Below are 18,292 nucleotides of genomic sequence, written 5' to 3' on the forward strand. Positions count from 1 at the left end.
GCTTTCATGTAACCCAGTGTTAATCTATTATTACAACTGCTTACACACTGTCATTGTTTTCTAAAGGCCAATATTGGAACTTAGAAGCACACATGCTGAACCTCAAACCTTCCCAGATTTAGCCAGGGTTCAAGGTCTTATGTATCCCACACGTGTAGGCCCCAGGATGTCTGAACAACTACAAAAATTGCCAAATCCCTTCCGCTAGCCAAATCACTTCCTTCTCCAAACAAGTCCTTTGTCAAACTGGGGCCACAGTTGCATACAAACACACACAAAATATTTGGCACTGTTAGTGGACTTCTTAACTCTGTCTATTTTGGAAGCAGGGAAAGAAAGAGAGGGTTTAAGTGCAGCCATTTAAATGTCAGAGACAGAACAACTGTTGAGCTAAGTCTTAGCCTAATATCGCGAGACCTGTAGAAGCAGGGCTCACGTCAGAAGCGAGTGGAAAACAGCAGAATAGTCAGTGTGACCTAGCCCTGAGATAATGATGTTTTGTGAAGAGAAAGTGAGAAAATACTGGAATAGATAGCAAGTAGTCTAAATAAAATGCAGATGTTTTTTAATGAATGCATGTCATAAAGAGGTATAAATGCTTGTGTGATTTTTCTTGTACTTTGGAGAAACTGAGGCAGAGATGCTCTCAGCCAGCTGTATTCTTCCCTTGCAATTGCTTGAATAAAGCTGTCTCTGATTTTGTTGCTTCTAACCTGAGAGTGAAGTTTTGTTTCTTCCACAATATTTATATCCTTCCTTCTTTTTGTCTAACATACTGCATCTGAAATGCCCTAGTTTGTTATGTACTATATTTTATATCAATGTGATTTTCTTGTGGAATAAAATTCATACATATGTGCCTAAATTCAAACACATACTTAAGGGCCAGATTTTTAAAGTATATGCTAAAGACCATCCTATTCAGCAAAGCATTTAAGGATATGCTCACATTGGGAGTTAACTTTTATTTTAGTATGGTGTCTTTTCTTTTGCTTCTTCATATTTATATCTATAGTTGTATGTGCAGATTACATACCCTTCTTTTGTGTATATTTATTTAAATAGAGTGGTAAAATGTAAGAAATAAAAATAGAGGCTATTGGAGTAGCTGATGTGATTCTTTGGAATTTGTCATAAGGTACACACATTGATCGATCAGGTTAGGAGCCAAATTTGGCCCTTATGAGTAAGCACAGGGTTCATAAGCTTTCTGTCTTGTCCAGTCTGTTCTTCATTTAGTGTTAGCTGTTTAAATACATGGAACACAGAGAGAGGTCCTTAAGATAAGGACCTCCGTCAACACTTTCAAATTTAAATGGCTAACTTTAGGCATCTGCAGAGAGCACATGTACAAGAGCGAGGCACAGGGTAGGAAAGATGGCCTGGGACTTGGAGATCTGGTTTCAATACCCTATTATGCCCCAGACTTCCCATGTATCCTTCAGCAAGTCAGTTAATCTCTCTGAGCCTCTTATCTGCAAAATGGGGATAATAACACTTCCCTGCTTTGCTAGGGTATGATGTGTTCAGGTACTATGATAATGGAGACCTTAGATAGACACAGACTTTCAAAATAACGGTATGTGAGTTTTAAGTGGAACTTGTGTGGCCTCTCTACAACAAAGAGTGATTTAGGGACTCGGTTTGACAATTCTGGTCCACTGATTGTCAGAAAAGAACAGCCAAATCAGGGGAGCTATAGTAAATGCTGCAATACACCACGTAAAGAGATTTTAGTTTAGGTTGGTTTACAAGTGAGCTAGTGAGCCAGACGGTATCTCAATTCCCTGATCTTGTTAGGAGTTTCTTACTTTTTGGGGTCAGCCTCAAGCCATCTCTTAACAGCAGATTCACCTCCTGGTGTTCAGACTTAATGAAATGCTCAGTTAGTTCTGTTTGAGCCCATGCTCTGAACATGCAAACATTGCCCTACTTTACTTGTCTGATACAGGGGGGCCAGGAAGGCTCAGAACAAGATATAATATAAGGTCAATGGCAGGCTACTTAAAACAGTGTTTTAAATAAAAAAACTGCCATGAATATAACTAAAATATTGGATGGATAATAAGGGTTTGGAAAGCAAGTACGGACCTTCAAATAATCTAGTTATTTACACATCCTATATGCAATAACGGTGAAATCCCTCTCTGTGCAGACAGCCAACACAAGGGTGAGGCACCACTTCAGTCTCCTTTAAAACCTCAACATAGGGCTAAGAGTGGTATAGGCCTTGTCCTCGCAAGGGGGTGAATTTCACCCTGACATAGTAGGCTGCTGCCTGCAGAATCATCACTGGTGAAGCGTGAAAACTCTGACCTTTAATTTCATTTATTGTAAATGGTTCAGGCCTGTGATGCCAATTGCTGAGGAATGGTGCAGTGTAAACATGAGAGGGGGAAGTACAGTATGGTTCCAGTGTATCCAAACGGTGATTTTTGTGACCCAAAGTTCACAAATGAACACATACACAGACCAAGACAAGTATGCAGATATGGGGATTTAATTGTAAAACTGGATGGCTTTAAAACTGGTGGTTGATACATAGAAAACACTGACAATACATTAGGTACGCCGGGGACTTGGAGACTTTAATGATCCCGACTTTGATTCTAACCGTTCTCTTTCATGATGATAATCCCTTTAACTAGAGCTGACCATGAATTCTGGGTTATTTTATGCTTACTTTTCCTTATCTAAGGCCCATTCCAAGTGTAATTGAACTACGGGGGACTTTCCATTATTTTAATGGGAGTTGGATCAGGCACTAGTACAGAGCCTCTCTGAAATGCTGGCTCTGTTTTTTCTCAAGCTACTGGGCTAACCCTTCTTCTATTTTATGCAGCTACGCTGATTTGCACCCTTAGCCAGTTAACCTATTCCTCCCTTCTCCAATATCTAGCTGATTAGTTTGTGTGTTTTTTTCCAGACTGAGTCCTACTATCAGTCACTGACATCTTGTTGGATTAAATATTTTTATTTGCCTGTGCTGAACAAGAAAAATCAACATTCCATAGCACCAATCCAGCCCCACAGCTTTCTTATGGATGGCTGCATGTCACTGAGTCCCAGCATAAAAATATATAACTATTTCTACATTCAAAAGATCACCAGTGTCAATGAAATCACACTGAATCAAAGTAGTGCTATCTGGCACTATTTTGATCATTTATTCCATAGACAAAACTGCTCCTGCTTGAGAAGCAGCTTTGATTACAGCAATCACAAGTTTATTTCCATCAATATAAATTTCTACTGAGCACTTGAATTTACTTCAAAAAGACCCAAAATGAAACAAGGCAAATGGATTACAGGTGAAAATTCAAGCTGTTTCAATCACTGACCTATGGAGCACTGTAAATGAATTTGAATTTAGAAAGAAGCTAATACTCTTATGAAAACTTCTTGTGTTCAGGTGCCTTATTTACATATCAATAAATGTGTACTTGAATTCTGCAAGCCAATTTACACATTTCATTGTGAATATTCAGAAGACTTTTCTAAATAATAGAATGAAATGTAATTTAATTTAGAAAAACACTGTGTTCTTAATCCCTGACATTTGGGTGATTACACTGGAATAATCAGCATCATTTTCATAAATGATTAACCTGGTATTTTTGGTTGAATTAATATCACTGAGTATGAGAAAAGATGGAGCAATGGAGACAGTAATTTATAACTGGATGGGGAAACACACTGAAAAGTATACTGTAGGAAATAATCCTGTCCTGATGTAGTGGGAGAAGGGACTAAAAGGTGACTTTGAAGTCTAGTTTCTAGGAATCTGTGATAAAAGAAAACCTTTTAACTGATCCTCTGTAGAATGAAAATCTACTGGGTTTGTGGATAGTGTACCAGGGTTCCATTTACATTAATTCCATTCTAATTTCAGTCCAAGATTCCAAATGAAACTATGGTACATTATAAAGAGCCATCTGAGGGAATTCACTAAGAGCCTGATGCAAAGCCCACTGAAATCAATGGGTGTCCTTCCATTGACTTCAGTGGGCACTGAATCAGGTCCCAAGATCATCAGTTGGACACCATCACTTATTTTCAGGAAGGATGCTTGATAAAGCCCAAGTTCTTTCAAACCTCTCTAGTGAATTCACATGCTGTGTGGAAACTTACATCAAAATATTAACTCAGCATGAAGGTCAAAGTAATTGATTTATGAAAACCCAAAGTAAAAAGGCACACTGTTCAAAAATGAAATGTCTGTTCTAAGTTGTATCTGCTGTAGAAATAAAAAAGGATGAAGTCAGCTAAATTCAATCAATGTTGTTTATGCCAGCATAACTTCCACAGAGTGACATGTTTTGCTTTCACTGCCCCAAATGCATGCAAGCATAGCAGTAATGCACGAAGGAGCTCATGGTAATCTTTTCAATGTCTCTGGAGTCTGAAACACTACATAGGTTAGGATGCTAACATAGTTCCTATCTTTAAGAAAGGGAAAAAACGTGATCCAGGCAAGTACAGGCCTGTCAGTTTGACATCTGTAGTATGCAAGGTCTTGGAAAAAATTTTGAAGGAAAAAGTAGTCACGGACATTGAGATCAATGGTAATTGGGACAAAATACAACATGGTTTTACAAAAGGTAGATCGTGCCAAACCAACCTGATCTCCTTTGAGAAGGTAACAGATTTTTCCAGTAGAGATAAGGAGGTGTTAGTACTGTTATACAAGGCACTGGTGAGACCTCATCTGGAATACTGTGTGCAGTTCTGGTCTCCCATGTTTAAGAAGGATGAATTCAAACTGGAACAGGTACAGAGAAGGGCTACCAGGATGATCCGAGGAATGAAAAACTCTCATATGAAAGGATACTCAAAGAGTTTGGCTTGTTTAGCCTAACCAAAAGAAGGCTGAGGGGAGAAAAGATTGCTCTCTATAAATATATCAGAGGAATAAATACCAGGGAGGGAGAGGAATTATTTAAGCTCAGTGCCAATGTAGACACAAGAACAAATGGATATAAACTGGCTATCGGGAAGTTTAGACTTGAAATTAGATAAAGGCTTCTAACCATCAGAGGAGTGAAGTTCTAGAACAGCCTTCCAAGGGGAGTAGTGGGGTCAAAAGACATATCTGGCTTCAAGACTAAGCTTGATAAGTTTATGGAGGGGATGGTATAATGGGATAGCCTAATTTTGGCAATTAATTTGTCTTTTACTATTAGCGATAAATATGCCCAGTGGCTTGTGATGGGATATTAGATAGGGTGGGATCTGAGTTACTACAGAGAATTCTTTCCTGGGTGTCTGGCTGGTGAGTCTTGCTCACATGCTCAGGGTTTAGCTGATCGCCATATTTGGGGTTGGGAAGGAATTTTCCTCCAGGGCAGATTGGCAGAAGCCCTGGGGGGTTTTCGCCTTCCTCTGCAGCATGGGGCACGGGTCACTTGCTGGAAGATTCTCTGCACCTTGAAGTCTTTAAACCATGATTTGAGGACTTCAATGGCTCAGACACAGGTTTAATAAGGAGTGGGTGGGTGAGATTCTGTGGCCTGCATTGTGCAGGAGGTCAGACTAGATGATCATAATGGTCCCTTCTGACCTTAAAGTCTATGAGTCTATGCCTTCCACTGAGGGATTTTTGAATAGATTATTTTACAATCATGTTGACTGGTCCATTTTATTAGACTTCAGGTTTGGAAAATAAAGTGAAGTTGTCTATTGATCTCTAAACAAAGTTTGCCATTAAGGACTGTTTCCTGGCTGTGTGGACTGTATTGTCTCCTGATAGACTTGTCCAGTCAGGGAGTGCTGTGAAGGGCAAAGCTGGCACTTGATACTCATGAAGACCCCAGGGGGTCAGGGTCACACAGAAGAATAGCCCCAAGACCCAGGGAGGACACATTCCAGACCAGGGCCGCCCAGAGGATTCCGGGGGCCTGGGGTCTTTGGCGGCGGGGGGCCCTTCCGTTCCAGGACCCACCGCCGAAGTGCCCCGAAGACCCGCGGCGGGGGCCCCCCCGCCGCCGAAGTGGGACCTGCCGCTGAAGTGCAGCCCGGTCTTCGGCGGTAATTCGGCGGCGGGGGGGGCCCCCTGCCGCGGGTCTTCGGGGTACTTCGGCGGCAGGGGGCCCTTCCGTTCCGGAGCGGAAGGACCCCCCGCCGGCGAAGACCGGAAGCGAAGAAGCTCCTGCGCCCAGCCCCGCAAGAGTTTTCCGGGCCCCCCGGAGCGAGTGAGGGACCCCGCTCCAGGGGCCCCGAAAAACTCTCGTGGGGGCCCCTGTGGGGCTCGGGGCCTGGGGCAAATTGCCCCTCTTGCCTCCCCCTTTGGGCGGCCCTGTTCCAGACCCCCCAAAATGCTTAATGATGAGGAAAGGGCAGTCTGACAATCTGTCTAGTGTTCTCCATTGAGAATTGAGGCTGGGGTGGGAGGCAATGGAGGTTTGGTTTCTAAATGAACTCAGACTTTCATGGAAGCCAGCAGTGGTTTGTCTTGTGAATGAATGTGGCAGTGAGATATTCATGTCATCCATCCAAAATAACTCTGCTGGTGTTGTACACCCGTATTCATTACTGACTCAGAGGAGAGTGGCACCAGCAGAACCACCAGCACTGCTTCCTCAAAAGAGCTAGGCTTACTTGGCAGTGCTCTCCTCCAAGTGCAGGTCTATTCTTAATTTAGGAGACCTGAAAGGATCATAGGCTTCAAGTGTTCTTAGCATGTCTCAGAAGGCTCCTCTGTCACTACCCAATGAACCTCACTGCCTGTCCAGTTTAGATGGTTTCACAATCATAAACACACATCGGGCTGTTTATCTTTCACCAAGGTGTATATTTATTCCCCTCTTACATAGTAATACCATGCAATGCAGGCTTACAGCAAAGGTAAGGTTCCCTGCAGCCCTCACTTCCCAGCCCAGGCTCATCCTCTGAGCTGCCTCTTGCTTCCTGTTTCTTCTCCTTATATTCTCTCAATGACCTTGTTAACTCAGTGATTGTCACTCAGGTGCTCACATTCCCCCAACAGAAAGTGTTTAATTGTGTATAATTGCCCTCAGCAATGTCAGTGATCAGGGTGCTGCTGAGAGCACCCTGTCACAGCTGGTACTATACAACTAGAACTGACAGACATGTGCTAATGTGGCAGGTGACAGGTAACTCCCATTCTTGCTAAGAGATCTTGGAAAGCACCAATAGAAACTAAGTTGTTGACAGCTACCAGTGAGAACTTAAAAGACAGTAATAAGAACATGGCAGGCAGTGATGAGTTATCGATAGATATGCCCCTACAGCCCATTAATTGCTATTTTATTTAATGATGAATTCATGGTGTGATTTCATGTAGCATAGATGCAGTTCAGATTTTCATTACTAGCAGAATTTTTTTCCTAAATCCGCACTCTTATCACAGTATCAGAGGGGTAGCCGTGTTAGTCTGGATCTGTAAAAGCAGCAAAGAATCCTGTGGCACCTTATAGACTAACAGACGTTTTGCAGCATGAGCTTTCGTGGGTGAATTCCCACTTCGTCGGATGCATGTAGTGGACGAAGTGGGAATTCACCCACGAAAGCTCATGCTGCAAAACGTCTGTTAGTCTATAAGGTGCCACAGGATTCTTTGCTACTCTTATCACACACTCTCTCTTTACTCATTTGGAACAGTCTGTCTGTCCATTTAGATTTTAAGATCCATAGATCTTTAAGATCCTAAAAGAAATTATCTAACTCCTTAAATAAGCCTATTTTAGGCTGACTATAGACCCATTTTTTTAATCTGTCTTGGGCAGGTATTTTTCTTCTCAGGCTTGAGCATAGCACAGTTTGTCTTCACTAGTATAGCCAAATTACAAACGAACACTTCATTGACACAAATATGTTTCTCTGTGAGGTGACTGGTACAAAGCAGACCCTGGAGTTTTCACTACTTGTCCCTAACTAAAATCATAATGACCTTGGTTAGGCAACAAGGGATTTAATGAAGGACAAGAGAGTTTATGTGACATGCAAGATCAAGAAAATATTGTATGCATAGGGGAACTTAGAGTAGAAGGTCAAAACAACTTTCAGAATACAAAGCTCAAGAGGGAGAGAGGATGATGGAATGGGAGGCACGCAGTGGCAGAATTTTTGAAGATCCTTGATCCGCAGTCTAATCCCCCATGCATGGGGAGCCAAGCAACTGGAGGGCATGCTACACTGGTAGCCTTGAGCAGTCTAAGGGAGAAATCCTCTCACCTTGATCTCTGTGGGTCTGCTTAGACTCCGCCTGTTTATTTGGGGTGTTCACTGGAGGCAGTATTCCCTTGTATTTCAGCTGATTACAATATCGGTTTCATATTTTAGTGTGTTTTTATTTTAGCTACAAATAGAAATGGACCTGCACTGAAGTCAGTTTTCTTGCAGTTGCTCACATTAGGGCTGGATTTGTCCAATTGATTTTCAATAAAAACATTGTTTTTCAGAGGCTAAGAACTTGATTCTGCAAGATGTTGAGAGCCCTTAATTCCCACTGACTTGCAGGATTGACCCCCAAATCATCTCTAAACTTTTTTAAAATGATCATTTACTTGATCATTTTTTCTTCCTATAGATAGGCCCAGGTTCTGTAAATGCTTATACGTGTGCATGACTCTATGTGGTCCCCCGGAGTGGTCCCACTGAAGATGAAGTTGCTGTAGATAAAAGTTTACAGGAGGAAGGGTTCTGTAAAGGAAAATGTGAACAAAAAATGCTGTAAAACAAATGCACATATTGATGCCATTTCGCAATAAGCAGGCAACCAGTATAAACAAAGTAGGGAAATACAACCTAAATTGAGCTATTATGAGGTGGGTGAACAACTGGCTGGAAAATCATCCCCAGAGATCAGAGTGGTAGATGTGTTAGCTTGTATCAGCAAACCCAACGAGGAGTGCTTGTGGGACCTTAGAGACTAACAAATTTATTTGTGCATAAGGTTTTGTGGGCTAAAACCCACTTCATCAGATGCATGGAGTGAAAAATACAGTAAGCAGTTTCATGTGCTGTAATATTTATACTGCTTACTGTATTTTTCACTCCATGCATCTGATGAAGTGGGTTTTAGCCCACAAAACCTTATGCACAAATAAATTTGTTAGTCTCTAAGGTCCCACAAGGACTTCTTGTTTTTCATTTCCAGAGGAGAGTTATCAGTGATTCAAAGTCAAGCCGGAAGGACATTTCAAGTAGGGTCCCGCAGGGATCAGTTCTGTTCAATATCTTCATCAATGATTTAGATAATGGCATAGAAAGTACAGTTATAAAGGTTTTGCTGTGAGGGAGGGGGTGTTGAAAGTGCTTTGAAAAACAGGATTAAAATTCAAAATGATCTGGACAAACTGGAGAAATGGTCGGAAGTAAATAGAATGAAATTCAATAAGGGCAAATGCAAAGTACTCCACTTAGGAAGGAACAATCAGTTGCACACATGCAAAATGGGAAATGACTGTCTAGGAAGGAGTACTGCAGAAAGGGATCTGGGGGTCATAGTGGATCACAAGCTAAATATGAGTCAACAGTGTAAAACTGTTTAAAAAAAAAGTCATTCTGGGATGTATTGGCAGGAGTGTTGTAAGCAAGACATGAGAAATAATTCTTCTGCTCTACTCCATGCTGATAAGGCCTCAATTGGAGTATTGTGTCCAGTTCTGCATGCCACATTTCAGGAAAGATGTGGATAAACTGGCGAAAATCCAGAGAAGACCAACAAAAATTATTAAGGATTAAAGGTCTAGAAAACATGACTTCTGCGGGAAGATTGAAAACAAATGTGTTTGTTTAGTTTGTAGAAGAGAAAACTGAGGGGGGACATAACAGTTTTCAACTACATCAAAGGCTGTTGAAGGAGGAGGGAGAAAAACTATACTCTTTAATCTCTGAGTATATGACAAGATGCAATGGGCTTAAATTGCAGCAAGGGTGGTCTCGGTTGGCTATTAGGAAAAACTTCCTAATTGTCATGGTGGTTAAACACTGGAATAAATTGTCCAAGGAGGTTGTGGAATCTCCATCATTGGAGATTGTTAAGAGCAAGTTAGACAAACAGCTGTCAGGGAAGGTCTAGATAATACTTAGTCCAGTCATGAGTGCAGGGCACTGGACTAGATGACCTCTTGAGGTCCCTTCCAGTCCTACATTTCTATGATTCTCTGAAGAGCTATACTGTATATTCTGCCAAGATGAAAGGGTTTTTTACATTTAAAAAGCCAAGTGTGAGTAATGATCGCCCCCACAACTCTTGCCTCAGCATTTAACCTTGGTATCATGCTCTCTCTTCCACATATTAGCAGCATAAATAGTGTGTGTCGGTCATTAGTGGCAAAATGACTTGTTGTTTGATAAGATTACTGGGAATTTCAGTGCTGTTATATAATCTTAAATGAAATTCTTCAAAGATTGTGAAGGGCACATTTGGTGCATCAGTGGAAACTCTAATGGGCTGGCATAAAAACAGCTTTGAACAACATATATATAAGGTTAAAGTTAATTAAATATTACGCTCAGATGCCTAAAGACAAAGCCTGTTACAGTCTTGCATTTTTATAAGTAGGATATTAACAAGATTAATTGAATACTGTAATTACAGAGCACTTTCTGCCTTAATGATTTAAAATCCGGAATACTAGACTTAATGAAGATGAAAAGGTACGATCATAATGCAGTAAATGTACAGGGACTAAAAGGCGAGCAAACCTTTCACAGTTCTGGCTTAGAAGATGTTCAGCTAATGACTCAGTTCACCTATAAGTATCCTCCAGCAGCCCAGTCTGCTCTCAAAGCTAAACTACACACCTGTCCCAATATGATTCATACAGTGGTGCTGTAACACTTTTTATAGTTGGGGTGCGGAAAGCCAGGTAAGGAAACTGTAAAGCAGTGGTCCCCTAACTTTTTACCTTGCCGTGGCTCCGGAGTGGGGGGACAAGGACAGGGGAAGGGGTCTGAGGCTGGGGCCACAGCTGGGGGCAGGCTGAGGCCAACAGCCAGCACCAGGGCCAGAAGCGGAGCCCCAGGCATGGGCCAATAGCTGGGGCCAGGAGCTGGGACCTCGGGTGCAGGACCAGGACATCAGGCACGGAACCAGGGGTGTGGAGCCAGGAGCTGGGGTTGGCAGTCAGAACCCTGGACATGAAGGCCAGGAGAGAAGCCCCAGGCGCAGGGGCTGGGAGTGTCAAAAGCTGAGTGAAATTTTTTGGCCAGATTGTTTCTCGCTGAAAAATACACATTTCACAAATTCATGTCTATTTTGGCAAATTGTTTCAGCTGAAGATTCTTTTTTTCAAATGTCAAAAGCTTTTGTTCTGACAATTCCAGAATGAAACATTTTGATTTCTGGGGCTTAATTCACAAGCAGACTTATAAGCCATTCACATTGTGGCTGTGACAAACTCTACCTCAAAATAACACCCTGTACCCGCATATTCACCACTTGTATCTGGTCATGATATATTTTGTCACAAAATATGCCATGTGAGGTATCATCAGAAAAGTCACAATGTGTTGAACATTACTGTCCTGTTGAAATATATGTATTCTCATTGTATATGAAGTTATGAGATTTTGCAATATGTTTGTATATGTTTGTCATAAACAGATAGTTAAGGGTTAATGCCTCTTTTACCTGTAAAGGGTTAAGAAGTTCACCTAGCCTAGCTGACACCTGACCAGAGGAACCAATGGGGGAACAAGATGTTTCAAAAGGAAGGAGGGAAGTTTTCCTTTGTTTAGAGTTTCAGCTGGAGTGAAAAAGCCTTTTATCAGAGTAGTAAGTTTTAGAAAGGAATAAATAGGTTTATGTTTATTTTCTTTGTAACTTGTCTTGGTATCATTAAGGGAATTATCAAATTGGGTATTTGGGTATGTTTTTTTGTGTAACTAAATTTGTGCCCAGGGGAACATCCTCTGTGTTTTGAATCTGTTGTCTGTGAGAGTAGCTGGTATGCAAGATTTTTCCTTGTTTTTAGATCCAAGGGGGTTGGATCTGGATACACCAGGAGTTGGTGGGAGAAAGGAGGAGGGATGGTTAATTTCTCCTTGTTTTAAGATCCAAGGGATTTGGATCTGTGTTCACCAGGAAATTGGTGAAGTCCCTCAAGCCTACCCAAGAAAAAAAAGTAGTGCTTGGGGGTGGTGGCGGCGATACCAGATCTAAGCTGGTAATTAAGCTTAGAAGTGTCCATGCAGGTCCCCACATCTGTACCCTAAAGTTCAGAGTGGGGAAGGAATCTTGACAATGTATATATATGTTGGGATGATAAACACCTTCATCAGACCTTAGTGTCTACAACAGGGGTCGGCAACCTTTCAGAAGTGGTGTGCCGAGGCTTCATTTATTCACTCTAATTTAAGGTTTTGCATGCCAGTAATGCATTTTAACGTTTTTAGAAGGTCTCTTTCTATAAGTCTATAATATATAACTAAATTATTGTTGTATGTAAAGTAAATAAGGTTTTTAAAATGTTTAAGAAGCTTCATTTAAAATTAAAATGCAGAGCTCCCCCAGACTGGTGGCCAGGAGCTGGGCAATGTGAGTGCCACTGAAAATCAGCTGGTGTGCCGCATTCGGCACGCGTGCCATAGGTTGCCTACCCCTGGTCTACAACCCACATCAGAGCTGAGCACCAAATGCTGTGTAGAACTATCATCAGCCACTTTGCTGATGTTAGCCAATGCATATAAGCTACGTGCATACATACACATATACAGCACATTAATAATGTGCATGATATAAATATAACGTGTATATGTTGGGTAATCTTGCTGAATTGTACTATGCTAATTGCTCACTTATACCAAGGCATATATCCCACAATGCCCAGGGACAAGTATAGCTCAGCACTTGACTTAAACAAAATACAAAAACTGTCAAAAGCTAGATGGGCAAGTGTTAAGAAATAGAGTTACAATGTGGTACAAGGAAATAAGGTAAGATGGATGAATGCTTTATATTAGGGAGTATCTTCATGCCCCTTGACATTTGGAGTTTAATATTCAAACAAAATATGGGACAATACAATCAGACACCAAAGACAGCGCTAGCATGAGCTGGCACAGGCAGTATCCTTTGATTGACAGTACACACCCATAATTAGTCAATTGAGTCCATAGCTTTGGAGTACTCTTGGATTCCTCACTGATGCTAAACTCTCACATAGCACCATCTGTGAGTAATGTTTTCTATCATATCTGATTGGTTAGCAAATTCCATCCCATCCTGAAGAACAATGACATGGCATCAGTTATTCATGCCTTTGTCACCTCTTTGCAGGGCTACACCAATGCAATATACCTGGGCACGAAGCCTTCAGCACGTCTCTTCAACAGCAATGCCTGCTATAAACATCTCAGACCTGTCCTTGGCCCCCAATACTGGTTTTCCATAGAATTTTGAATCAAGTTCATAGTCTTGATCTTGATTCATAGATTTCAAGGCCAGAAAGAACCGTTATGATCATCTAGTCTGACCTCTTGTATAACACAGCCCATAGAACTTCCCCAAAATAATTCTTAGAGCAGATCTTGTAGAAAAACATCCAATCTCAATTTTAAAATGGTCAGTGATGGAGAATCCACCATCACCCTTGGTAAATTGTTCCAATGGTTAATTACTCTCACTGTTAAAAAGTTACTCTTTCCTTCCAGTCTAAATTTGTCTCTCTTCAACTTCCAGCCATTGATCATGTTATACCTTTGTCTGCAAGACTGAAGAGCCCATTATTAAATATTAGTAGGTGCCATGTAGGTACAAGGAGCTCAATGGCCTGGACCCAGGTTATCATAAAGATTGCCTAAAGCTCCAGGATGAAGACTGTAGTTAATAATTTTGCTCCTCTGGCACAATGGAACTTTCTTCAATAACGGTAAAGCTCATCTGTGCAGGAGACAGACTTTTCTCGGGGGCTAGCCAAAGACTGAGGAATGAATTTCCACAGGAACTAAAGACCATCACAAACTCAACAAATGCTTGTCCAAGTACAAGTACAAGGCTCATTTCTTTGACCTTGCCTTCTCTAATGTAAACATCTAGCAACTATATATAAAATAAATTTCAAAACAAAACGCTCCTCTGCTGACATTCCTCCACCAGGCGAGAGGATAAGAGAACAAAGACGTGCCAGATGTGAGTCATGTTGCTTAATGCATGACTGGAAGGCTCTCAGATACTGTGGTGATGAGCGCAGTATAAGAACCAAAATAGAACTGAAACTAGACTTCACATCCCACTCTCTATTATTAACACTTCTGAGGGCTAATTGAATTCAACTTCCATTTTGTTATTGATCTAGTCAGTTGTCTGGATTAAAGTTATTGCATCTCCATGATCAAACACTATGGCCTGAATTCCAGTGTACACTAAGGCCCTTTTACACAACTTTGGCAGTGTACAGAGATCTAGGCTCACTTCAAACCCCTTCTTTACACTGCCAATGTGATGAAAATTGGCCTTTGTATAAATGAGAATCAGGCCCTATGGATTTGTATTGCTATTTTATTTGAAGTTCACTATCAATTGCAGTAATATAGATCTTGAGTCATAAATCTTTACAGGGTGGATTTAAACTCTGTAGAGAAATGAGTTCTAAATTATGCTCTGTGTGTGTGGAGGGGTAGATTTATGAGTATATTTGGTGGTGCACTGACAGATTAATGAAAAATGAAGCATACTGGTTGAAACGTTAATTACCAAAGCAGTTATCTGCTGTGTTAATAATAGAAGAAAAAGATATTTTCCTTTCTGTTATAATCAAAACCTGATTAGGGCTTCAATTCAAAACAAAACACTTGGTGTGCATGATCTATCTACAGTCTGCTCAGCTGATTCACTCTTCCTCCCAATTTTGAAAGTTCCCTTTTGTCCTAGGTGAAAAAGGGAAGATAGAAGTGTCATAAACAGATAGTTAAGGGTTAAGGGCTCTTTTACCTGTAAAGGGTTAACATACAGTACCTGATGACCACCTGACCGAAGGACCAATCAGAGATAAGATTTTTTCAAATCTCTGTGGAGGGAAGCTTTTGTCTGTGTTTTCTTTGTTTGTCTCAGGTACTCTTTTGAATCTAAAAGAGACCAGTCATGTCTCCAAGTTCTCCTGGAGTAGTTTCTACTAATTAATAGTGAGTATTAATTAGAAAGGCGAATTAGTCTTATGATTTGATTTCTATATTTGCAATTGTGTGTTTGCTAAAGGAAATTCTTTATTCCTGTTTGCTGTTACTTTGCTTTCATTGAGAAAGAAAGGGGGAGAGGGGATTCTCTCCAGAGATTGATAAGGTTATACCCTATGAGTGTGCAGCTTGGGCTCATAGAGATTCTGTATTTTCTTTTTGTTCTCTTAATAAATTCTTTTCTTTTCTTTGGACTTGGTTAATTCCTTCTTCTGTGGAAATTCAGGGGAAGGTGAGGGGGGAAGAGACAGTTCCTCCTGGGTTTGATTCAAGCAGTTTGAATCAGGTATCTCTCTCCTAGGAAAAGGGAGGGGGGAGGAAGCAGGGGGAATGGTTTGTTTCTCCTGGGTGTAAGAACTCCATGGATTTGGGGCTCTTGGAATCCCCTAGGATTTTGGGGAAGGACTGTGTCTCAATCCACATTTCCTGATTGAGTGGTGGCAGCTTACTAGATCTAAACTAGGATTTTAGTTTAGAGGGAAACCAAGTCAGGTCCCCACATTGGAGCCCAACAGTTCCAAGTGGGGGTGAGACCTTTGACATGGTGGCATGCGGGTCCTCACCTTGAAACCCCGCAGTTTCAAGTGAGGGTAGACCCATGACAAGAAGAAACTTGAGTGTCATGAGATTCCTCCATCAGAGCAGCTGTTTGGCAAATATTTGGGGGAGGGGGTTGTATATATGGAGGAAATATGGCTATTTTAATGGAAAGCACAATTTATTTGTCTCTAGAAAGGAGTGAATGTCCTCAATTTGAACAGAGGTTTCAACAGCATGGGTTTGGGGCGGGGGTTATTTTTGTTTTTTAAACAGTGGGTCTTTTTTATCCATTGCTACCAGATACATGAGAGATGCCTGCAAAGCCCTTTGAGTCAATATTCACCTATTTCTATTTTCATTGAGTTTCATATTTGACTGGGGTTTTATCATCACTCAAAGACCCACATTCAGGAAAACATGCTTATTCAGAAAAACCACTTTAAGCATGTGCTTACATCCTGTATAAGTCAATGAGGTCTAAGACCATACTTTATTCATTACTGAACTAGGAATAAAGAAGAAAAATCTATTAGAAACAGAAGAGAGGGGATTCCACAAAATAAAAGTTAATAGTAATTAGTTTGGCAACATTTTTTCTTGTTGTATCTGACATATCCAGAAAGCAGCAGAGGGTGGATTTGTGGGGGTTCTTTTTTTTCTATTTGTTTTATCCTGTCATTGAGGATTATTTAATACAGAAAATTGACCCTAAAAAGGATGACTGCATCCAAATCTTCACACTTGTTTCTTTTCTGCAACTGTCCCTTCCACTATTCAGTGCTTATTATTTGCACTGCACAAAAATTGTAACTGTGGTACTGTGACAAAATTCAGGTGTTTCTTACTTTCTATTATAGTTGTTCCTTGAATTTTCAGCATGCTTTTTCTTTCCCTAAATTGATAACAGTTACATATTATTTTTGTTTCTTTTTTGTTTCATAAACTGGATGAGTTCAAAACCACTTGATTTTTCTAGAAGAAGAAATTGAATTTTCACTCCTGTATCTGCTATTTTTGTCTTGCAGGTCAACAAACTCCTCAGAAGTTGCATCAATCTCTAATTACCAATCTATGTAAGATTAATTAAGATTAATGCTTGACTGGTGTTGTTTTTACCATTTTTCTAGAGATAATGTCTCAGGGCAATTTTTGTATGTATGCTAAGAACCAGTCCCATAAAAATTAAAACTTAATGATTTTTCTCTGGATTTCGTGATGTGGCCTAGCTGTAGTTTAAAATATCATGTGAAGCAACTATATGGCTTAGAATATTACGTACATTTATAATTTCAAAATTGTAATAATTATCCAGGATCTTGACATTAAAGTGTCCATATTGCTTTATTTTTATTTGTTATCAATTATAGAGCATACTGCCTGCATGTATTTTCAGATGGCTAATGTATAGCATAGGCTAAATATTTGTTCTGAAAACATTTATGGACAAGGTTTATCTATTTTTAGAGTTTATTAAAATTTCACAACATTTGATAAAAAGAACAGGAGTACTTGTGGCACCTTAGAGACTAACAAATTTATTTGAGCATAAGCTTTCGTGGTCTACAGCCCACTTTATCGGATGCATAGAATGGAACATATAAGAGTATATATATACATACAGAGAAAATGCCATACCAGCTCCAAGAGGCTACTTAATTAAGATGACTTGTTATCATCAGGGACTCGTTCACCTGCACATCTACTAATGTGATATATACCATCATGTGCCAGCAATGCCTCTCTGCCATGTACATTGGCCAAACTGGACAGTCTCTACGCAAAAGAATAAACGGACACAAATCTGACATCAGGAATCATAACACTCAAAAACCAGTAGGAGAACACTTCAATCTCCCTGGACACTCAGTAACAGACCTGAAGGTGCCAATTTTGCAACAGAAAGACTTCAAAAACAGACTCCAATGAGAAACTGCTGATCTTGAATTGATTTGCAAATTAGATACCATTAACTCTGGCTTGACTAGAGACTGGGAATGGCTGAGTCATTACACTATTTGAATCTATTTCCTTATGATAATTATCCTTACACCTCTTGTCAACTGTCTGTAATTGACCATCTTGATTATCACTACAACAGTTTTTTTCCTGCTGATAACAGGTCATCTTAATTAATTAGCCTCTTACAGCTGGTATGGCAGATCTGAGATGGCAGGATCAGGTCCTAGAGTTCTTTTATAGAGCTCTGGCAGCCTACTATAGCCTCTTGACAGCATGATAACACAACAAGCATTCCTTGAATGAAGAACACATAGTGCATTGTGGCTTTGAAGTAAAACTCCTATTTCCTATGTATACACAAGTAAACTAGTAGTATTAATTAACATAAGGCAATTATCCATTCAAACTATCAAGGCATTCCATTATGGCACGGGCAATTTAAACTGAAGACAATATATGTAATACTATTTCCTTCAATATCTTACATCTTAGATCTTAAGGTTAAGTGAACCATTCACAAGCATAAATAATGTAATTAAAACATGAAAGTGAATTAGTATCCACAAGCTAATCTGGTTACATGGTTAACATCTAACAAAATATAGATAAACACACAAATATAATTAGCATTTACCTCTAATTCTCTAACATG

At 40.3% G+C, this 18,292-nt stretch overlaps 1 long non-coding RNA gene across 1 annotated transcript in view; it reads left to right on the forward strand.

Moving 5' to 3' along the window:
- The window catches only part of LOC123365833, a 173,745-nt gene extending 156,906 nt beyond the window's left edge, over positions 1-16,839 (forward strand). The window contains exon 6 of the long non-coding RNA XR_006577777.1: positions 16,707-16,839. This is a non-coding gene — a long non-coding RNA (uncharacterized LOC123365833). The remainder of the gene's footprint in view (positions 1-16,706) is intronic.
- Positions 16,840-18,292: the final 1,453 nt, after the last annotated feature.

The sequence above is a fragment of the Mauremys mutica genome, chromosome 3, assembly GCF_020497125.1.
Source record: "Mauremys mutica isolate MM-2020 ecotype Southern chromosome 3, ASM2049712v1, whole genome shotgun sequence".
Taxonomy (NCBI): domain Eukaryota; kingdom Metazoa; phylum Chordata; order Testudines; family Geoemydidae; genus Mauremys; species Mauremys mutica.